This window comes from Leptidea sinapis, chromosome 43, assembly GCF_905404315.1.
Source record: "Leptidea sinapis chromosome 43, ilLepSina1.1, whole genome shotgun sequence".
NCBI classification, from domain to species: domain Eukaryota; kingdom Metazoa; phylum Arthropoda; class Insecta; order Lepidoptera; family Pieridae; genus Leptidea; species Leptidea sinapis.
In genome coordinates this window covers 8,951,218-8,976,282 of record NC_066307.1, presented here as the reverse complement: position 1 = coordinate 8,976,282, position 25,065 = coordinate 8,951,218, and positions in this window count along the sequence as shown.

The following is a 25,065-nucleotide window of genomic DNA, read 5'->3' as shown; positions in this document are numbered from 1 at the left end:
GGTCAAAAAAGTATCAGAAAAAGATCAATAATACACAAAATATTTCATTAATATTATATTTCATTATTGAATTCAAATATATATTATCGCTTCCAAAATATGGTCCTTCAGAAACGATAAACTTACGCCAACGAATGAGCCAATCATCAAAACATTTTTTGAACTCTTTTTCAAGAATTGAGTTAACTTCTCGTCGTGAATTCTAATCTATATATTTTACCGAATGAATACGAATAAATGGACGATTTCCATGAAGTGATAATTTGAGTTTAGGAAAAAGAAAGATGTCGGCTGGAGCCATATCTGGTGAATAAGGGGGTTTCTCAATAGTCTTTTTTTTATCAGTAATTCGTTCACAATGATGGACTTGTGCGAAGACGCATTAGCGTAGTGCAAAATCCAAGAATTTTCTTTCCGAAAATCTAGACTAATTCGTCAAATCTGCATAATAGGCATATTAATCGTTACTACAATTAAAAACTAATAAAATAAATCTAAAACTAAAAACAGCTCTGTATTTAATCTAAATGACAGATAAAATCGAATTCCGCGCCATAATGAAAAACAGTTGTGACAATCTAACAACAACAAAAAATTATGGAATGTACATTTTGAACGTTTACTGAACATATGTTCTTTTAAATGTTTATTAATAGAATTTTAGGAATTATATTCTAGTGTTTGAGATTCGCTCGATTGTAGAATTTAGTCCTAAACCTCGGTCTCTTTCTTTAGTTTTGAGGGAAACGCCGAGCTCTGACACCGCGGGATGGTCGGTGGTGTTTTTCCGTTGTCGTCAAGAGTCGAGTTGGAGGCAAAAAGAGCGCACAGGAGATCGGCTCTCTCTTTTGCCGTATGGGCCAGGGTGTCATTCCTCATGTGTAACGGTGGCAAAGACTGCTGGTTGAAGTTACCAAGAGCAGCTTTCGACAACTACTTGAACTTGCGTGTTCCGGTCGGGTAACTGGAACTTTGCAGTTCGGATCCTTTGAGCCCAGCGCCAAAACCCAAGTTCGATACGCCTGTTTTTTGCAGTCAGATGCTGCTTTAACTGACACATCAAACCAGGGCTGTGATCTGCCACCAATCGCTACTACAGAGCTAGGTATAAATATATCCATGCCCTGTAGTATCACATCGGCTACTGCAACGGCGCAGGCACAAGGATCATCCGAAGGGAAGCAAACCTTGCCCCAAGGGTAGGATGCAAAAAAAGAACGCATCCCAATCTGCTGACTTGTAGTGCCAAATGCGACGGGTTGCTGGTGGTCTGCGACGTTTGCGTCGGATTGGCAATAGTCGGACGTTCCGAGAGGAGCGTCGACAGAGACCTGGTTACCATCTGAATGGCCCCCGGTTCTCGACACTAGCCTAGTGCCGCTATGTTTCGCATAAACATAGCGGCACTAGGCCGCTACTTCACGCTGGTATTCTTTGCGAGTGGGGTAATTAACCCAGGCGAGCCTGGCCCGATTGTGCTGACGTCATAAGACGGCAGCGTGACTCTCCCATTTCTAAAAAGCCCTTAGTTGCCTCTTACGACACCCATGGGCCTGGGACTCCCCTATTCTATTTACGCCCCGGGGAAAGTACAGGGCAAACCTATCTATCCTTAGTTAGTAACTTACGGATACATTGCTGTCACCGTTTAGTGTGCTCTAGTAAGTTAAACTTAGGATAGATAGGTTATTGTAAACGGCCGTAAACGGTGATAGAAATTCAAATTCAAATATTTTTATTCAAAAAGGATGTGAAATCACTTATTGAAAGTCAAAAAAACTACCACCCATTCCAAAATGAATGCCTCAGTCTGAGAAGAATGGGCGCAACAAACTCAGCGGGCTTTTTTTTTCATCAAAAATATGTTTTACAATTAAAGTAACATTTACAAAGTAACAAAGTAACATTGTACAATTAAACTTATTATTTAATAGCCTCAGGGCGGTCGCTCCATTCTCAATCTGTGGTATCATTAAGAAAGTCATTTATGTTATAGTAACCTTTACCACACAAACGTTTTTTAACAATTCTTTTGAATAACGTAATACTTTTGTTTTGAACATTTTCTGGGATCTTGTTGTAAAAGCATATACATCGCCCCACGAAAGACTTACTAACTCGACTTAGCCGAGTAGTAGTTTTGACAGTTTCTGGCAAATTCACTTATGTGCCTATGAACATACATTACATTATCAAGAATATATTGAGAAGCAACAGTCAAGATGTTAATTTCTTTGAACTTTGCTCTCAATGATTCGTAACTAGTCAATATATCCGTAACTAGAGATACGTTATTGAAAAACGGCCGCTAAGCAACTGTTCGCTTTCAAACTTAGTCGGATTATACTTCGTCGCCAATCACCATACCGTTATTACTACTGATTCAAACTTATATGAAATCACTGCATGTTTCATTCTAAGCTAAATTTCAATTTCTTCTTAGACAGTCCCGTCTCTTATTAGCATTTACATCATCTTTGGTGTGAGACACGAGTTGCACCGATATTACAATATAATATGTCATATCATTGACGACGTATTTTTCAGTTTGGTGAGGAGTTGTGTACCCACGTACATACTAAACAAATATGTAATAAAAAAGCTTTAAGATAATAACACTTATGTCTGAGGAACTAAGTCGACATTCGACCGACACCCAACATCTCATCGAGAACTGAGGGATCTTAATGTCGCAAGATCACAGCTGCAATGCAATAAACGTTTGATTCTTTGCGCGATTTGCTATCGATAACTGTCGGGCCATAATATCTGACATTGCTGTCATAAATAACGAATTAGACAATATGTTGTTTAAGGACTGATATGAAAAATAAAATAATATAAACCAGAACTGACATATATCCCTGAAGTTGTGTTTTTTTTTAATGAAAATAAGGGACGAGACGAGGATGACGTTTAACTGATGGTAATTGATACGCCCTCCCATTACAACGTAGTGTCGCTCCACCCAAAATTTCTGAGCGGCACTACGATTGCGCTCGTCACCTTGAGACATAAGATGTTAAGTCTCATTTGCCCAGTAATTTCATTAGCTCCGGCACCCTTCACACCGAAACACAATAATGCTTACTCATGACTGCTTCACCACAGAAATAGGTGCCGTTGTGGTACCTATAATCTAGCTGTCATCCTGTGCAAAGGAGACTCCCCCTGCAGTTTTGTTTTTTATTTAAAAGAATTTTAGGAAATGTTTCAATCGAGTTTTTATAAGAAGATATACTTTATTTAAAACATAATTAACATGTTGCCCGTTAAATTCCAATCAGCGTTTGTTTATCTTTGATTTTTTATTTACCTAATTAGTATTTAATTTTATCATAAGGTTGTCTTAATTCCGTAGAATAATTGACATTGACGTTACAAGCTCATCGCGTCTAATTATAATGTGAATATTTCTCCTTCTAAGTGGCCAATCATATCGCACACAATCAGAGGCTGCAGCACCTATAGTATTAGTGATCAAGAATGATGATCAAAACCACATTTTTAAAATAATATAAACTATACATATAAATACTATACATATAAATACAATAGAACATTCCTAATAGAAACGAGAGACTACCACGAAAAAGAACCCCGTCTGTTGTATCACTGGTCTTCGACAAGACCTTCCTTAAATCTTGGAATACTGGATCTCGAAATTTCGAGAGATTGCCAATTCCGCGGTCACCTGTAGGGCAAAGCCAAATTGGCTTCGAAGAAGCTGAGCGTTATAAATAGAGCACGGCAACACTTCAAGCAGGCCCACATTCTAGCGCTGTACCCCAGTATCAGCTCGAACCATGAGACAGCGTGTAACACAGAGCTGTTGAAATTGACGGGGACCTGTTTTGTGAACGACTTGAACATGGCGTTGAGTAGAAACGTCGCTTCATTGTGTGTCTTCTATCTATATTTATCACGAGGAATGTTCCGAAATCACCGGATTCCACCTTCGCACGACACGCCACAAATTAGAATATCATCCCTACCATTCCAGGAACTTTCTTCCACGTCCAACCAAGCTATGGAATGAGCTTTCTTAATCGGTATTTTATACATTCAAAAAAGTGCATGCACCATCCTTAAAGGCCGGTAACGCTCCTGTGATTCCTTTAGTGTTGCAGGAGAGTGTCAGGAGAGTGTGGGCTATGATGATCACTTAACAGAAGGTAACCCGTACGCTCTTCCACAAAATACTGCACTATTTGTAGCTGTAGTAACAATACACCATATCACAAGATGGGTCATGAACTGTTCTGAGATTGTAATTTGATGTCATGTAATTGAAAGCCAAACACCAGAAATAATTCTTAGTAAGGGATAAATTTAAAGAAACATATTGACTGTAACAAAGCAAAAGAGAGTCGTCAACATTGCAATATCTCATTAAAAATATATGAAAACATATGACAAACTTATCTTTTTGAAAAATGCAAGTAAATATAAAAGTTCTAAAAACAAATATATAGCTGTAACGGATGGTAGTATTATGATTGTAATGACGAACTTCTACAACTGTTCAAGAAAATATTTATGTGGGCACAACGATCATATATTTGTTGTTTTTTTTTAAAACCTGAAAGAATCTCTGTGTCCCAATAGAGGTATAAACTGAGCTCCCCAACTATGGAGTTTGGATCGCAGTTGCTTTGAAACATAACAGGGAGCACCTAGGTGATTTGTAAAGGTATAATGTATACCTGGTTCGGGAACATACATAGAGAACCTTTCAGCTTCTATAAATTAGCCACTTCTTCTTTTCGCCTTCTACCGCAGATCCCATCGCGGATCCCATCTTCGCACAACACGCCACAAGTTACGATATCATCCCCACCATCTGGATGTGTGGCGGTCTTCCACAATGCGGTTTTCAAGCAACTTTCTGCCCGAACTACAAAGCTGTGGAATGAGCTTCCTAATGCGGTGGGTAGGTACCTCCTGTGATTCCTCTGGTGTTGCAAGAGAATGTGGGCGGCGGTGATCACTTAACACCAGGTGACCCATACGCTCATTTGTCCTCCTTTTCCATAGAAAAAATTAACCAAGGAGTTATTGTAGCGGACTCTTGAACTGAAGTAAATATTAACCTCAATTTATTTCTATGTAATGTCTTATTGTTCCTTATTATATATCTATAAACAAACATAATATATTCACAAGTTAGTGCTAGTTAACAAAATTCATCATCAACTGTACGTACTCAACGTGGGTACAATAATACAAAAACCCCGGAGTAATAACCACGCACCGTTTGGTTGATGGCACGTTGTGTTCACGCGATGTGCTCGCAGTCGTCCGCGTATGTCACTATAAATAATATTATGTTCATGGGGGTGTTTATTTCTCTGAAATATATTTTCTGCGATCTTTTGTTATTATTATTTACCACTTTTTCATCGCAATTTGATTGAATATATATAAAAAAAAACATGTTTGCCAATAACAAGGATGTACAAATTATACAAAGTACCCATAATAAAATGGTATTATACTAGAGGCACGCTATGATGGCCGTTTTGACATATTATAATAGTGATGTGAATTGTCAATTTATTCTCGAAAAAAATATAATCAAATCTATTAGTTTTTGTTGCAAGTAGTACCTGATTAAAAAGATTTAATAAAACAAAAATATAAATGTTTACTCAATATATTTGAACGAACTGAATATTGGAATGAAAATGAATATACATACTTTATATGCACATAAGAAACATGTGAATACAAAAAGAGACGAAAAAAAGATGTAACAAAAGGCCAGATTTAATCAAATTCGTCCATACTGCTAGTTTCACTGTCGTCACTGCTATCATCACCTACATACTACAACGAACTTATAATTAAAGTTCGTTTTCTAAAATATTATCTATTTTCACATCTCTTTCATAATCTTCCCTTATTTATTTAACATTTCAATTCACAACCTTCTCCCAGTCTCTTTTAGTCACATGTTCACAAGCTTCTTCTAATATTTTTAGCATTTTTGTTGTGGTAAATGGGGGTTCTGTATTGCGTCTTGCAGCATATCCCTTAATTTGAGCCCACATCAACTCAGTTGCATTATATTCACAATGGTAAGGCGGTTTGTTAGACGTACTAATTCCGCTTTTAACATAATATTTATGTTTGCATCTACTCCATTTTTTTTGAAGCCATGGGACGATGTCAGCTTTCTTTTGGGATTGGGTAGGTGGCTTGTCAATTTGCATCGAGTGGTATGGCGCGTTGTCCATAATTATAATAGATGGTTGAGGGAGGCTTCACAACATTGAGGTAAACCATTCAGTAAACTTTTCTTCATTATTTCTTCATGAAAGTCTCCAGTGGTTTTTGCCGCAAAAGCCATGAGACAATCTTCGGCAAGCCCGTTGATGGTTCCGACGTGACAAATTATCAGTCGCGATCCTTTTTCAACAGGAACTTTGCACGTAGATGCTGCAGTGTCATCGGTCCAAGAACGGTTTACAGTATGGTTAGCATATGGCCATGTTTCATCGATAAACACAACATTTTGCAATTTTTTTCAATTTCTTTCACTTGCCGTAAAATTCTATATCATCACGATATCAAATCTTTTCATCAATATTTTGCGTTTGTTACATTGTTTGTATCGAAATCCAACGGTCTTCAAAATATTCGTTAAAGAACCTATTTTTTTTTTGTGAGAGGGGGCAAACGGGCAAGAGGCTCACGGGATGGGGAGAGGTGAGGCAACCGCCCATGGACATCCGCAACAACAGGTGTGTCAAGAAATGCGTTGCCGGCCTTTAAGGTGGGAGTATGCTTTTTTCTTGAAGGACCCTAAGTCGTATCTGTTCGGGAAGACCGCTGCCGGTAGTTGATTCCCCAAAGTGGCTGTGCGAGGCAAGAAATTTAGAACAAAACCCGTGGTTGTGGAATGCCAGACGTCTACGTGATGCGGATGGTACTTTGCACGTAATGTCCGATGGTGGAATTCGGCCGCTGGAATCAACCCGAACAGCTCCTCTGAGCACTCCCCGTGATAAATGCGGTAGAAGATGCAGAGAGAACCCACATCTCTACGCAATGCTAGAGAATCAAGCCAATCGGAGATGACTTGATCGTCGAGGATTCGAGCCGTTCTATGTTGTATGCGGACAAATGGAAGAAGCTGGTACTGGGGAGCACCCGCCCAGAGGTGAGAACAGTACTCCATGTGAGGCCGAATTTGCGCCTTATAAAGTTGCAGGCGGTGGCTTTTAGTGAAGTACTGTCTCGCCTTACTGAGTACACCAAGCTTTTTAGAGGCCAGTTTGGCCTTCTCTTCCAAGTGACCACGGAACTGAACGTCGCTCGATATATCGACGCCAAGTATGCCAATACAGGCTGTGGTAGTTAGAGGAGTGATCTCGAATCGAGGGGATACGACAAAGGGAGACTTTTTAGTGGTGAACGCACAAACTTGTGCCTTCTTGGGGTTAAATTGGACTAAATTATGTCGGCCCCATTCCGAGCTTTGCAAAGCATAGTCTCGATTTCAGACACAAGTTTGTTCCGGTTCTCGTCGACGCTATCCCGGGACATGTTGGCACGGCCGGTGTAGGAAGCATACCCTGTGCTGTCGTCTGCATAGCAATGAATATTGCTGATTTGAAGCATATCATTGATATGCAGAAGAAACAGCGTAGGGGATAGCACGCAGCCTTGTGGGACACCAGCGTTTATGGGTTTTAAGTCGGAGCATGCACCGTTGATAACAACCTTGATGCTCCGATCAGCCAAAAAGCTAGTGACCTATTTGCACAACTTCTCGGGAAGCCCATAGGATGGCAGTTTCGCTATAAGCGCTTTATGCCACACCCGATCGAAGGCCTTCGCTATGTCCAAACTCACCGCCAACGCCTCTCCCTTCGACTCAACCGCTTGCGCCCATTTATGGGTGAAGTACGCAAGAAGATCACCAGCTGAGCGACCCTGACGGAAACCGTACTGGCAGTCGCTGATCAGCTGGTGCCCGTCTAGGTATCCCAAGAGCTGGCGGTTGGTGATCGACTCCATTACTTTGGAGAAAATGGAGGTAATGGCAATGGGGCGGTAGTTGGACGGATCTGAGCGTACACCTTTCTTAGGGATCGGGTTCACTAAAGCCGCCTTCCATAATTTCGGGACTACGCCTGATGAGTAGGAGAGCCGGAAAAGACGGGTAAGGACCGGCGCCAGTTCCGGAGCACATGTCCGCAGCACTATCGGGGGAATGCCATCGGGCCCGCTCGATTTGTGAATATCCAAGGTGAGAAGCGCCTTAAGCACGGCACTATGCCGGATTTTTACCTCCGGTATATATGAATCGCACCGCGGAATATGCGGTGGTGGTGCACCTTGGTCATCCAGAGTTGAGTTGGACGCGAAGAGGGAGCCCAGGAGATCAGCTTTCTCTTTCGCGTCATGAGCCAGCGAGTCATCATCCCTGTGCAGTGGCGGAATGGCTGGCTGGCAGAAGTTTCCTTGCACAGCCTTGGCGAGCGACCAGAACGCACGAGTTCCCGAGGGAAGGCGTGCAAGTCTCTCGCCAATTCTGCCAATGTGCTTCGACTTCGCGTCAGCAATAGCTCTTTTGAAGGACCTGGAGGCATGATTGAAGTGTTTTTTAAGTTCGCTCGAATTCACATCCTTAGATACCACCGCATTGACCCAAGCCTGATAGCACTCCTGCTTTCGGCGAGAGGCCATTTTGCAGGAGTGGTCAAACCATGGTTGGGATCTGCCACCGATAGGCACAGAGGAGGATGGAATGAAGAGTTCCATACCTTGCAGTACCACATCAGCAACAGCGTCAGCAGCGGCATCTGGATCTCCCAGCGAAAAACAGATCTGCCTCCACGGGTAGGATGCAAAAAAGCACCGCATCTCGTCCCACTCTGCTGACCTTTTGTGCCACACGCGGCGACAGCCTAAGAAGCGGGGCCGTGTTACAAGTATAATCTAGTTTCCTTCAGTGATTGCACTAACTTTTTTCTTGTTGGATACTCCTTCCGTAAATACTAGCCGTACACATGTCTTCGGATGGCATCGGCATCAAAGCTATCGATGCCTACGACTTCTATGTCAGTCTCACCATATTTTTCTTTAGTTATTCGTACTAATAGTTCGTTGTCCAATATTAAGCGCATCAGCTACGCGTTCAACTACTGACGTTATAGGTAAAATTGGCCCTCCATTTTGAGATTCACGATTGAAATAGTTACAAAGGCGTATAACGAACTCACGTGTCTGACTGTTTAGAACAGTTATCTGCGTACGGCCGGCCATATCGACGAAATCCACAACAAAAGGCGTAAATAGAGTCCAAATTAACGAGCAAGGGTCAACAGTAATGCTGTATCAATATCCGAAATCCAAAGCCAGTTCAAAACTATATCACAATCGCAGTGCACTCACAATTTGTACTTTTCGAAGCAACGTCAAATCGAAACTGCTTTGTTTTGTATTGAGCATTGACGCGAGATTGCCGGAGGTTGTAGTTGTTCTGGCCAGCGATCCTATGTGACGATCGTATTAGATTTCATTTTTAAAAAATTTGAAACAAATGCCGTGTTTTGTGATAAATAAGTACACCAATAATTAGAATCTTATAAAAAACAAAGTATATATATATGTACACTGGCCTGCAAAAGTAAGTATCACACTTTTCAAATAATTTTTTTTTCTTAACTATAGAAGGTAGAGATTTAAGATTAAAAACGTTTTGTTGCAAATTTTATAGGCTTTAATTCTTTGAAACTAAAATTATACATTAGTAACATTTTTAACTTAAAAAAGATAAAACAATGAAAATAGACATTTTTAGTTTAGTGTAAAAAAATTCAACTAAAATGTATTACATGTTATTTAATTTTTAATAACTGGTATTGCCTCCTCGAGCTCTGATTACAGCTTCGAGCCAGTTTGGCATACTGAACACTAGGTTTCAGAGCCGATGTTGGGGAATATCCTCCCATTCTTCTACCAGGGCCTGCTTTAGTGCCCTGAGGGTAGTAGGTGGTGGTCTGCGATTTCCGACTAGCCTCCCAAGCTCATCCCAGGCGTGTTCAATCGGGTTGAGATCAGGACTTCTTGATGGCCAAGCCATCACGCTGATACCGACCTCCTGAATATACTCTTTTACGATATGAGCCGTGTGTGGCCGGGCATTATCATGCATCAGCATCGATCCATCACCCATATTTGCTAAATACGGCCCTGCATACTCATTGAGAATCTCTTGAGCATATCTTTGCCCAGTGAGGGTGCCATTTTCTATGGCTACTAGCTCTGTGCGACCTTCTGAAGATATGCCAGCCCATACATGCACACTGCCTCCACCGTATTGGACTCTTTCTGAGATGCAGGCTTGAAAGTATCGCTCACCAGGTCGCCTGTAAACACTTCGCCTTCCATCAGAAGTGTAAAGGGAGAATCGAGACTCATCTGCAAACAAAATTCTTGACCATTCTTCTTCATCTCACTGCATGTGTTCACGGGCGTATCGCAGTCTCGCTACTCGATGCTGTCTCTCGAGTTTTGGGCCACTCGCTGGTCTTCGGGGTTTCAAATTTGCTTCAGCAAGTCTTCTTCTGACTGTACTGTCACTAATGTAGTCCCTCGGGGTCTGAAGTAGCTGTTGCTGGACTTCAACTGCATTTTGGTGGCGATTTCTTAACACAGTGGAAATAATATAACGATCTTCTCGGGCACTGGTACACCTGGGTCTGCCATTACAAGGTCTCCTCAGATGGTGTCCAGTCTCTTCGTCTTAAAAAAATTTAAAACAGAAAGAAAAATGTGAATGGTAAAATTGTAATTCGGAAACGTCCACTTTGAATAAGAATGGTTTTGTTTTTGAAGTTTTTTTTCAGCCAATTCTTAAAAGAAGGTTACCGACTATAAAGTTTTTATCTACAAAATTAAATTCTCTTTGGAGTCCTTTTTATTTCGAAAGTATATCTTGTGAACTTAAAACGTTATCCCAATTTTAAAAGTGTGATACTTACTTTTGAAGGCCAGTGTATATCTAAACTTTGATATAGTATAGAAATCAATGTAATAAATAAATTTTGTGGGCTAAAATTATACATTCGATAATTTTTTATGACTAACTGCACGTCACTATTGACAATAAAGAACAGTAATTTGCTCCTTCAATGTAATTATTAATTGATACGAAACTTCATGAGTGGACAAACGTCAAAACGGCCATCAGAGCGTGCCGTGCCTATAGTAATTATTTCTAGGTCAAACTATTCAACATTTTTATTTTTTTTTTATAAAAATAAGGGACAAGACGAGCAGGACGTTCAGCTGATGGTAGTTGATACGCCCCGATTTTTAATATCAATTTTGCCCCACTTTCATGATATCTTTGGATTTCTATCAATTCTTCATAAATCGATTCATAGATACATCTGTCTGCCAAACATATATTAAGATGGATATAGTATGTTATCCTTAAGAGATGGATATATGCCATCGCGGACTTTTCTGTAGACCTGCCTATATAAGATACACAATTCCACCATACATTAATTTGTTATATCTCAAATGGTTTGGACAGCGATTTCGTTGAAAGCTCCCAGACGGAATTTTTTTTCCGACACCTCCAACAAATATCGTAAATGCATACACAAAGGAAGACAAAAACTTAACAGATTATATACTTAAACCTACCTCAAGAACCACGCTATCTATTAGTGAAAACAGCGAACATACAGACATATAGTGATAGTGTAGTATATTTGTTTACAACGTGCGTTATTTGGTTGTAGCAACCGCTATCTATACGACTACTACGAATGTATGTCTGTTACAAGTTACACTATACCTTAAACAATATAAGATATGAAATGTGTCCGCTATGAACAAAGTTCCTCGAGGCGAGAGCCTTGCACCTTACTTATAATGCTTTTAAAAACTTTTGCAATTTATTCGAGGAACAGCTAACGGTAATGAACCCGCCACAACATTATAGGAACTAACGTTCTCTTTACGTGGGATCGTTGAGAACTTTATCTCAGTGATCTTTCAATTCTGAATACACTTTGAATTAGTACAAGTGATTGATTATTTTTTTTCCATGTGAAAGTTTTCTGTGATATTCAGATTTGATGATACTAGATACACACTGCCAGGTCATCAAAGAATGACACACACTTTTCTCAATACGTTCACAATCTGTCATCGTTTATTTAATTTAAATTAATCTCTGGTGCTTCCTACTCAATATAACATTGGCTTGAAGTATTGCGGTGCTCTATTAATGACGCCCAGTTTCTTCGAAGCCAATTTGGCTTTGCCCTCTAGATGGCCACGAAATTGGCAATCGCTCGAAATTTCGAGACCCAGTATTCCGATACTAGGCGAGGCTTTAAGGGAAGTGTTGTCGAAGGGCGGTGCTACGACAAATGGGGGTTTTTTTAGTGGTAAACGCACAAATTTGAGTCTTCTGGGGGTTAAATTGGACAAGGTTCAATTTAGCCCATTCCGCGACCTTCTCAAGGGAGGACTCGATAGAAGACACAAGTTTCTTCCGGCACTGCTCGACAATTTCCCGAGAGAGACCTGCATGGCCCGTGTATACGGCATCACCAGTGCTGTCGTCTGCATAGCAATGTATGTTGGAAGTGTCCAAGATATCATTGATATGCAGAAGAAACAGCGTGGGAGATAGCACACAGCCTTGGGGCACTCCAGCATTCACGGGCTTCAGATTCGAGCAATATCCGTTGACAACGACCTGTATGCTGCGCCCAGTGTGGAAGCTGGAGGCCCACTTGCACAAGCTCTCGGGAAGCCCAAATGATGGAAGTTTTGAGAGGAGCGCCTTGTGCCATATACGATCAAAGGCCTTCGCTATATCCAGGCTAACTGCCAGGCCTTCCCCCTTGCTTTCAATAGCCGCCGCCCATCTATTTGTTAGGTATACCAGAAGATCACCTGCCGACCGACCATGGTGAAAGCCGTACTGTCGGTCGTTTATCAACTGGTGACCCTCTAGGAATACCAAGAGCTGGCGGTTGATTATGCTCTCCATGATTTTGGAGCTGTGCATAATTTTGCATTGGACCATACGCCAATGCAAAATTATGCCTGTGCATAATCGCACTGCGTAGTCTGTGGTACGTGATCCAAGCCATTTGGCACTGTACCCGTTGAAATCACCCAAGACTCGTAGTCTTGGGTGATTTCAGAGGAGGGGATCTGTGCATGCACGTCGTCAATTGCCGCTTGAACACAGCCCATGAGATGATCGGTTTCTGTGTTATCACTATGGGACCTGTAGACACACGCATAGATGCGGACGCGATCCTCTAAATCTACGCGGAGCCAGAGAGCAGACAGGTCCCTACCCTCAAAATTGCCGAGACGGCGACAGCAGATATCCTCCCTAACGTACACACATACTCCGGCATGAGGCAAATACTTGTGATCAATTTTGTACCCGGGGTACGTTAAATATGACGTATCGCTAGGTCGAGATATCTGCGTCTCCGTAAGGAAACACAAGGCCGGCTGCGCCGTCCTGACATCATAATTCCACCATACATTATTTTGTTTTGATTCAAAGGATTTGGACAGCGTTTTTATTGAAAGCTCCCAGACGGCAATTTTTTTTCGACATCTCCAACAAATATACTTAATGTATACACAAAGGAAGACAAAAACTTAACAGATTATATACTTAAACCTTCCTCAAGAACCACGCTATCTATTGGTGAAAACAGCGAACATACAGACATATAGTGATAGCGTAGTATATTTGTTTACAACGTGCGTTATTTGGTTGTAGCAACCGCTATCTATACTACTACTACGAATGTATGTCTGTTACAAGTTACACTATAACTTAAACAATATAAGATATGAAATGTGTCCGCTATGAACAAAGTTCCTCGAGGCGAGAGCCTTGCACCTTACTTATAATGCTTTTAAAAACTTTTGCAATTTATTCGAGGAACAGCTAACGGTAATGAACCCGCCACAACATTATAGGAACTAACGTTCTCTTTACGAGGGATCGTTGAGAACTTTATCTCAGTAATATCTTATAGATATATATCTACAAAAGAAAAATTAAGTAAAGCTAAAAAAATACTATCTAGAAGCTAATAACCAGGAATACCTATGATGTATATTTTAATATTACTACTATATGTTATATTAAGTCTTAAGTAATGAAAAAAATATTGTAATGCGAACTTACCGCTCGCACATATACCATAGAGGTTTTGCGGGTATGTCTATATTATTATATATATTAAGATAATTTTGTTCATTGAATAAATAAATAAATAATTATCAATTCTGAATACACATTTAATTAGTACAAGTGATTGATTAGTTGTTTTCTATGTGAAAGTCTTCTGTAATATTCAGATTTGATGATCAAATACGCGTAAGAGTGCCGTTAGTAGTACAGGGAGATGAGGGGGGTGGGGAGTTGGCGTAGCCCGCTACACACTGCCATGTCATTAAAGAATGAGACCCACTTTTTTCAATACGTTCACAATGTGTCATCGTTTATTTAATTCGAATAAACCTCTAGTGCTTCCTACTCAATATAACGTGGGTTTAGCTCAAGCTCGCTCCAACGAATATCCTAGCAACGTTGAGATTCCCCCAGTGTCACAAGAGAATATGGTGGTCGTGAGCACTTATCACCAGGTGACCATACACCCGTATTTCCTCTACCAAACACAAAAGTAATAAATAACTTTCAGCTGTGACTGAACAAATGTCAATCGCTTGCAGCCAGCCTAGCGAAACACTCAAAGAAAAAAGCGATTCACTCGATTGTATGAAACATGCAGTTATTGATAGATTGACAGATGACGGGATGGATATAGCCGTAATCCACTATGTTTATAGCAACTGTTCGCTTTTAAACTTAGCCGGAATATACTTTGTCGCCAATGACTATACTGTAATTACTACTATTTCAAAGCACTGCACGTTTCATTGTAAACTAAATTTCAATTATTACTCAGGCAAACCCGCCGCTTTTACATAGTCATTTCATCCTCTTTTGATCGCAGCTTGCATGTCGTGAGAAGCATCGTGTGACTGTATCTAAACTCTCATTCCCCTGCAAGCTGTCTTTATAACATAAGTAGAAACTGACACAGTAGTAGAACTATAGACTGAATGACATTGCGCGCTGACATAGAGTCCCTTCCAAAAAATTCGACAAATCCTACATCGTAATTAATGTTAATTTGTTAATCTGTTTTTTTATGACAATCAGGGACGAGACGAGCAGGACGTTCATAGATGGTAATTGATACGTCCTACCCATAACAATGCAGTGCGGCTCAGGATTCTTGAAAAACCCAAAAATTCTGAGAGGCCCTATAATTGCGCTCGTCACCTTGAGACATAAGATATTAACTCTCATTTGCCCAGTAATTTTATTAGCTACGGCATCTTCAGACCGAAACACAAAAAACTGCTTCAAGGCAGAAAAATGCGCCGTTGCATATTCCCATGGCGTCGTGTAACAGCTATCTATCAAATAGCTACATAACTCTAGTTATTTGATAGATAGCTGCAGAAGTTACAAAGTTTCAACGACATGTTAAAAGAAGTAGATCTAGATATAATTTCTACATCTAGCACCAAACTAAAAATAACATTAATCAATAAGTTCTTCGAGATTAAATAATTCTTATATGTGGAAACTTTTAAGTGGCCATTAATAATTTTAATTGGTTCATAAGTTAAATTTGTAGTTGTTAAATTTGTAAAAAAGCGCGTACACCTTCCTTAAAGGCCGGCAACGCTCATGTGATTCCTCTGGTGATGCAAGAGAATGTGGGCGGCGATGATTACTTAACACCGGGTGATCCGTATGCTCGTTTGTCCTCCTATTCCATAAAAAAAGGCACACATACACCACTTGCAACTTTAACTTAAAACAAATAATAGACTCATAATTACATTTCCAAAGATAAAAATGTGTAAGTAAAAATATAAGTGGGAAATAAAGTAACAAAATTAGAACAGTAACAAATTGTAGTATATAAGCTCAAGACAGTTACCAGTATAAAGCTTGTTAGTGCTTGTTAAATATGATCGTGAGCTGAATCACAAACGTGACGTGTATACACAATAATTACATGTCTCACGTACTGTGGTTTCTGATGTTAGCTGCACCGGCCACAAACATTACTATAACTACAGTATACCAGCATACCAGTGGGAGGCTCCTTTGCACAAGATGCCGGATTCAGCTAGGCTAGATTATGGGGCAGCCATAATCTAGCCTAGCTGAACGTCCTGCTCGTCTCGTCCCTTATTTTCATAAAAAAATAACGATGTACTTAATTAGTTTTTTTTTTTCAAGAGGAGTAAAATACATTTACGTATTGAAGTCCCCGAAACGGGGTCCATATGTCGGGCTCGGGTGTAAACACCCCCTACCGACTAAAAACCTCCTCTGTGCTGATAGCCCTGAAGGCTTTTACAGCGAAGCCGGACGGGGGCCTTGGAGGCCGAAAATGTATTTCATAGGCGCGGGGCGTCTCGGAAGGAGACTCGAACCTCGGACCGCCTGCTCACTGGGCTAGATGGAGAGAAGATCACTAACGATCTAATATATCTGTTAGTCCAGTGGACTCTAGGTTTGAAGAGACTTCGCACTCGCCGGCGAGTGCGGTGATATATGTATGTAAGTATGTGTGAGTGTATGTAAGTGTGTGACTATTTGTGTGTAGTGTTATTGTAGGTGTGTGATTTGTGATGTGAGTGTGGGTGGTGTTAAACGATTACAGGACGAGGACTATCTCGTCGGGCTTCTATCAAAGTGTGTGAATCGTATTATATTTGGTAGTGGCCGCTGGGAATCGTCAAAGTAACTAGTGGCAGCGGTTTGATGTACACGGCCGCGCCTACGTCTTCGAGGGCGGTGTGGTTGGTTTGGTGTCGGTGTTGGTGATGGTGTTGGTGTCGCGTTCGCGATCGTAATATAGTCGTCCGGGTAGACTAGTACGTGTCGAGGTCGCCTCTGGTTGTTCAGACTGTGGTCTAGAGGAGTGTAGTTAGACTTAATTAGTATGAACCATTCTCGAATATGAGAGCTAGGTCACATTCATTAACGAAAACGAATAATTTAACATGACATCGGCAAACGGAGAATTAAATTTTTAGAAAACTTACAACAACCAAAAATAAAAACAAACATAACATACCCCAATCCGGCTGGTCACCGCGGGGTTGATGACCAATAACCGCCAAACTTTAATAATAAAAACTTACATAAAATCAAAAACAAAACAATGGGGCTGTATATAGCAACGCTCAATACTAAAACATTAAGTTCTCAAGAATCTTTGATAGAACTTGAACAAGCGCCACACAATATTAGTTGGGACATATTAGGAACTAGCGGACTCGACAGACGTTGTTCTGTTAAAAAAAAAACTCTCGCCGATGGAATTTCGTAAATCACTTATTTTTAGAATTAGCATACATAATACATAGGAATAAGTATAGTAGGTATCTTATTCTTCTACTGTATCGTGTGTAAGAATATAAATAAATTAATACCCTGAATGTATCATTAAATCGTCGTTTTTAGATAATGTCTGCCCCAAATGAGGACATTTGAAAACAAACATTGTATTTTTGAGTGTTTGCTAGAAAATGTCGTGATTCGGTAGTTTCCCACTAAGGCAGCACAATCCTGGCGTTTCTACGGATACTTGCAAACAACGTTCATTGGCCCAATGTGAACGCTAGTATGCAAGCGGTAATCAGTACTGCAATCGTATCAAAACGCTGCTCGATTCAAATCAGTACTACATCAATTTCTTCTTGTGCGTCGAAAATTATCTAGTTGTTGATCTCTGAGGTTTACTGGATGCCTCGCTTTGCTCTTTTGATTCAGAAGCACTACGTCAAACTATATTGGACTATATATTATAAAAAAAAGGTACAAGGCCTTTATGGTGTAGAATTCTTAGTCAAAAAATATTTGAAAAATAGTAAAATAGAATTCCGAGGAGTATCAGACAGGATTGTCATATCAAACATTAAGCTGTCCAAATTTACGCTCCCACCCAAACTTCAAGTGATACAGAAAAAGATAAGTTCTATGAAAACTTACAAAGTGAAATGAATATCTTACATAACAATGATATTTAATGCTCAAATCGGCAAGAGGAGAAAAATGAATGAAAAAATACCTGGACCATACACATCAGGAAAAAGGAACGATAACGAGAATGAGTAGTGTTATGTATTTTGCAAATAAAATTGTTATATTATATGAAGCACTCCCCAAACTATGAACTATAAAATGAACTGTAGCGGAAAAATAAACTCACATCGCAGCACAACAAACTAACAAAGTATGCATTTCCGTCGGCACGCAGCTTGTTAAGCAAACTTTATAATTGACAAAAGTTTGTAAAGCGTTGCAGCAATGATTTGTTAGTAGTTACGTACATTGAATGAAATTTTAGTAGAGAGTACTGAACTATATAAGTTCCACTGGACATGATGTTCCATTTGTTTGACAGTTAACTTTTTGTGCCTACATGAAGCGCCACTCGCGAGCGACCAGAGAACTAATTTTGACGTATAATACAAATGGCTGCGAGAGAAGCGTACAGTACTCTGAAGTATTTTTGTATTTTTAATTAATTTCGTTCATTTTCCGTGTTTTTATACTTCAGGAATCAACGTTATAGTCAGTACACATTTTTTTTTGTTATAAATACTTTCCCACCATCTATTAATGTTTGTTTAGCTGAGGTCGCCATAACTAGTTATGGTTTGGTAGTAATTTTTAGTACCGCAGACTCGCCAGGTCAGTGGAACTAGAGTGTGTACAATTTTAATCAAATGTTAATAATGACGATTGTAAAGTACTATTTGAATAAGGTTTATTTAACTTTGACTTTGTCTTTCACTTTAAAATACCTACACTTAGACTTGGTCAGAATAGGCCATTGAATTCTGTATTGAGTTTTTTAAAGGACACATTTACATTATTGGTATAAACTGTGAATTTACTTACCGAAAATTATTACTTCGAAACTTTGTGACTTTTTTTAAAGTGTTTACCAGTGCGAGGCTCCTATGCACAGGAAGCCGCCTAGATTATGGGTACCACAACGGCGCCTATTTCTGCCGTGTAGCAGTAATGTGTAAACATTACTGTGTTTCGGTCTGAAGGGCGCCGCAGCTAGTGAAATTACTGGGCAAATTAGACTTAACATCTTATGTCTCAAGGTGACGAGCGCAATTGTAGTGCCGCTCAGAAATTTTGGGTTTTTCAAGAATCCTGAGCTGCACTGCATTGTAGGTAGGGTAGGAAGGTAAGTAGGGCGTTTCAAGTACCATCAGCTAAACGTCCTGCTCGTCTCGCCCTCATTTTCATCATAAAAAAGCTTTTTTTTCATTATTATTTTTTTTTGTCGCTGCAGTTTGCTTAGGAACAGTATGACATATAAATGAGTACATCGGAAAAGCACCACGCCTCAAAATGTACTGCGAAACAGATAAATAAATCTGTTCAAACAGGTTAAGAATGTCGTTGATTGTATTCCTCCTCTCGGAACCACTGATTGAATTCGCAATTCTACTTACCCAGTTCGAATGTACCGTCAGGTGATTTGCATGTTCTTTCATCCTAATTAAAAAGAGGACTTGTCTCTGTTGACTCTGCCATATTCTAGGTTCAAAGGTAGTCTATTCATAGATTTTTTAATAGAATGAATTAAATCATACTGTACGCCGTAACCTTCGGTTAGTGCCAGGGCAGTGCATTCATGGAGATTTGTCTGACTGAATATAAAATTAAATCATTTCAACGATTTGTTATTTTTTAAGTGATAGTCCTCACTTTTGGGATTAATTACACAAATAAATTTTAAAACAAAATTTATGAACGATGCGTTACTCCAACCCGCAACCTCTCGTGTTCCGTGCGAGCGCTCTTCCAATCGAGCCAACCGTTCGAGTGACGTATTGCTGATAAATCTTGTATGTCTTGTTCAACTCTCACGTACTCTGGCATGGAACGCGGTCACGAGTTCGAGTCCTGCATCGTTCTTTAAGTTTTGTTTTCAAATTTTATTTGTGTAAATCATTTCATTTGAATAAAAACATACCAACGAACATTACAAAATTCCACGTTATAATACAAAGTGGATGGTTAGATTTCACCAGTGGATGCCGGCTAGATTATGGGTACCACAGCGGCGCCTATTTCTCCCCTGAAGTAGTAATGTGTAAACATCACTGAGTTTCGGTAAAGAAATAGCCACAAATTACCAATTGAATATATGAAATACATTTTATAATTCCACATTACGAGCTTACAAGAACTCGTTCGCTGCTCGTCCGCCCCGCACTCGGCACTCCATAACCATACACATTCCACACAATTACATTTACAAATGTCTGACTACACAGGTACGCCCGTGGACCGAGTGCTCGGTATCTCATCCCAGTATTCACACGCTTTACGAGCGGGAGAGCTCACAAAGTAATTAAACTTGAGTTTTAGTTTCATGAGTTTTTCTTTCACTTTGAATAAATGATGAATTTCAAAGTGAACCGAATGTACAAGTGTTGTAATTAATGTTTTTAAACGTGAAACATGACTACTACGTTTTACAACCTTAACTTAAGTGAGTGGATGTATATTGTGGCTCTTTTAGCATTACATTTCATTAAGTGAAAGTAAAAAATTATTAATTCATTTAAGTCGAAAAATAAGTCATAATTAGTTAATAATTAATAATAAGTTAATAAGTAATAAGTAGTTAGAACTTATTTCAAAAAAACTGAAGAATAGGTATAAATTCTAAATTCTCTTGTCTGAAATCTAAGTTTTGAGTTTTAATTGGACGTAAAAGACAAAAAAACACTAGTAAATAATATATTTGATTATTTATGCGTACAATATTTATTAGGTAACACATTATATAAAAATTATCAACAGCTTAATTGAGAATATAATAAGTATGTGTAGAAACATACTAATTATATTCTCAATATTATTAATGTATATTTTATATTGCAATCATAAACATAACTTGTAAAAAACCAAGTCTCGCGTTGTAAAATCCATGTAATACTAAAGCCCCGTATTCATGGTAAACATTTGTTTAGGAACAGTTGATCAACATTGTTGGTGAGCGGCGAGAATGTTGCTAGCAACTATGTTTAAATCAATAAAGGTTGTCCACATGCCAGTCTGCGTTAAAATGTTGCCCGAGGAGGTAGTGTTGTTGTGTTCTCTGTATCTGATGTATAGGATTTCTAATAAAAAAAAAAGAGAAAAAGATGGTGGATTCGAAACTATCTGTTGCAAAGAGGAAATTTGATGAGTGACCTCAGAATGGGAGATGGATCATTTGGTAACTTTACGAGAATGTCGAAAAGTGATTTCGAACATCTTCTGGAAATGATTGGTCCATCATTAGCCAAAAGGGAAAGCAAATATTCGTCAGTCAGCCTCAAACGAGGCTGGCTATTACATTACGGTAACTTGCAACTGGAGATTCATACAGTTCTCTTTCATACACATTCAGAGTATCAAAACAATTGATTAGCAATATCATACCAGATTTATGTCAAGAACTAATTGACTCACTATCAGCATATGTCAAGGTAGGTACAAGAACACTATTTGTGTAATAAAGTATTTTAATAATAAAAAAACACAATAAAACAGTATATGCTATTGTGTTGATTCATCACTGAGATAGTTAACTAAGTTTAGTATAGCCGACTCTTCTGTTTCGTCTTGTATTGTATCTAGTCTATTTGTTTCCTGTCTCTCAATTTCGTTTTCGAAGATGCCGTTTGATATCCATATGTATTATATCGTCCCATTTTTAATTCATACAGTATATTATTAATATGGTACTTTGCCTGTGTCACGGCTTGGTCATCTTTAACACTTCTTAATTCAGCAGCAATATATTCACCATAAATATCAAATGAATCCTTCTTCTCCTTTTCATCCATCTTTTTTTTCGCACTTTTCAAAACCTCTAATATTTCACTTGATTCATCTGTCTTATTTCTTTTCCTCGAAGATGTAGATGTTGTAGCATTCGATGTATGACTTGGTGATTGAGATGGCTCTAACTCCATACCACTTTCAAGTGCATTGTTTACATCTACCTGTAAATTATTATCTTATTATTATTTTTTATATTTGTAGGTTCCAAGTTCGGAGCAGGAATGGAAACAAATAAGTCGTGAATTCGAAATATGATGGAATTTTCCACATTGCATTGGAGCTATTGATGGGAAACACGTTTTGATTGTGGTGCCAAATAATTCTGGAAGTGAATACTACAATTACAAAAATCAGTTCAACATGGTACTTCTGGCAATTGCAGATGGCAATTATAACTTTATATACGCAAATTATGGAGCTAAGGAACGGTCATCCGACGGTGGAATATTTCAGAAAACACCGTTTTATAATGCATTGTTAGAAAACTCACTTAAACTGCCACGTCCTGAACCAATAACACAAGATGGACCAGAAATTCCATATGTTATTGTAGGTGACAGTGCTTTCGCGCTAACGGAGAACATCATAAAACCATATCCTGGCATTCATGAATGTGGGAACAAAAAGCCTATATTCAATTTCAGACTATCAAGAGCTAGGAGGATTATAGAAAATGTTTTTGGCATTTTATGTGTGGTTTTCCGTGTATTCACTAAACCTATTCCGTTAAAACTCATTGTGAACTCGTGTTAGTAATTGCTTGTGTATATTTACATAACTTCTGAAGACGTAACACAGTTTCCAGATCCATATATACACCTCCACAAACTTTTGATTGTGAAGACTCTGAAGGTAACCTATTAGAAGGTTCATGGCGAAGAGAACTAGGTTCGTTTCCTATGATTGATTTGCAAAGACGGGGCAGGCCTGCATCACAATCAGCTTTTTGTATTAGAGAACAGTTTGCCGATTACTTTATAACTCCAGCGGGAAGTGTTCCATGGCAAAATAATGTAGAGTAATTGTAATAATTTTACAGACAATAGTACAATAAAAATTATATACAAAAACAACTTACTGTTTTATTCATATCCGTTTCACCAGAAGTAGTTGCACCAAATAACAAATATTCCAATGGCTCGTAATAAATCCATTTACATTTTTCTATTGCGTCGCTGCCTGTAGTTCTTTTTGCCGACAACTTTTTTTTCTCTCTAGTAAATTGAGTACGCAGTACATGTATTTTATTTTCAACATCTTTTTTGGGTATATTTAGGGCTTGAGAAATTTCTTCGAATGCATCGTTCTTTTTGTTTCCATCTTTGTATTCTTTTATAGAAGAATTCCATAATAAAGGTTTTGAATAAAATAATTCTATTAGTTGCATTATTTTATCATTGCTCCACACTACTGCCATGTTTATAAACTGTTTCAAACACGTTCACACACCTCAACAATTGTCGCTAAACTGATGTTTACGCTTGTCGGGCGAGAGCTTGTCAACATGACGCTATCAACTCTGCATCACGCATTGATGCCAGCAACATGTTGACAGCAATTCCGCAACACGTTGATTCAACTTTGTTGCTAAACAAATGTTTACCATGATTACAAGGCTTAAGTCAGTCAATTTATTCAGTCCCTAGTTAAGGGTCCCTCTGTCTTAGGATATTACGTAATTAGCTAACCTAGCAACCTCATATAGTGACCATATCAATTTAAAAAAAATATGTTTTAAATAAATAGATTAACATACGAGACATGACACAATGAGTATTTTCTTTATTTAAAACACAATGTATTTCACAAGTAATACATATTATTTTAAATTAGATAGTTTAGTGCGTGTTGAAGTCAATATACTGCATAACCAAGTGCAGCTGGTGCATATTTAGAAAGCGTATTGCTAAGAGCTCTAAGACAAGACCAAATAAAATAGTCTTTTGATACACTTTCGCTGAAGCCATCAATTCTTTTTTCATAAAAATGAAGCATTGTGACGCTTCAATAAGACACAAAGAATGATGGACACCTAAGATCATTCATACGTCTAGATAGACCATGATAGCTGTGAAAACGTCGAATAAAATATACATTAGAACTAACCTCTATTTTGAGCAATAACATTAACTCAAAGTGTCATACAAATCGCGAGTGTAAGACGTAGCTTGTCACGTACACTAAACTAATATTACTGGCCTATTTTTATCGGTTGTCTAACAGCAAGAGACTTTACTTAGTCTGGCCATATATACTGTTACAATTAAAAATAAACAAAATATTACATTTGAATTCGGAATCTGTCATTTTTATACGATTGTTCATTGAGTTTTCTCATTTTGGCGCCAATACATTGTACAATATTTTGCGATAATAAAATGGAGTGGGGTGATAAAGAGCTGTATTTATGGCAAGACTAGGTATATGATGTTTTAATGATAATATGTTAATAATAATGATATAATGTTAACACCAGGAACAGGCATAAACTGATGATGCCTACTACTCGGCTAAGTCGAGTTAGTAAGTCTTTTACAACAAGATCCCAGAAAATGTTCAAAACAAAAGTATTAAGTTATTCAAAAGAATTGTTAATAAACGTTTGTGTGGTAAACATAAATGACTTTCTTAATGATACCACAGATTGGGAATGGAGCGACCGCCCTCAGGCTATTAAATAATAAGTTTAATTGTACAATGTTACTTTGTAAATGTTACTTTAATTGTAAAACATATTTTTGATGAAAAAAGCCCGCTGAGTTTGTTGCCCCCATTCTTCTCAGGCCTGAGGCATTCATTTTGGAATGGGTGGTAGTTTTTTTGACTTTCAATAAGTGATTTCACATCCTATTTTGAATAAAAATAATTGAATTTGAATTTGAATTTGAATATAGACTATAAATTATCTAAGATGACCACGCTGCACTGTTCGTGCAGTTGTGAGCGAACACTTTGTGATTTTAGTTATTGTAGTATTATTAATTAGTGACACGCATCAGGACATCGTCAAAAGAATATTTTATATATACTTTCTGTTCTGGTACCAGGTGTCGCGACTTTCTGTATTTTGATCGTGCCTCCCTCTC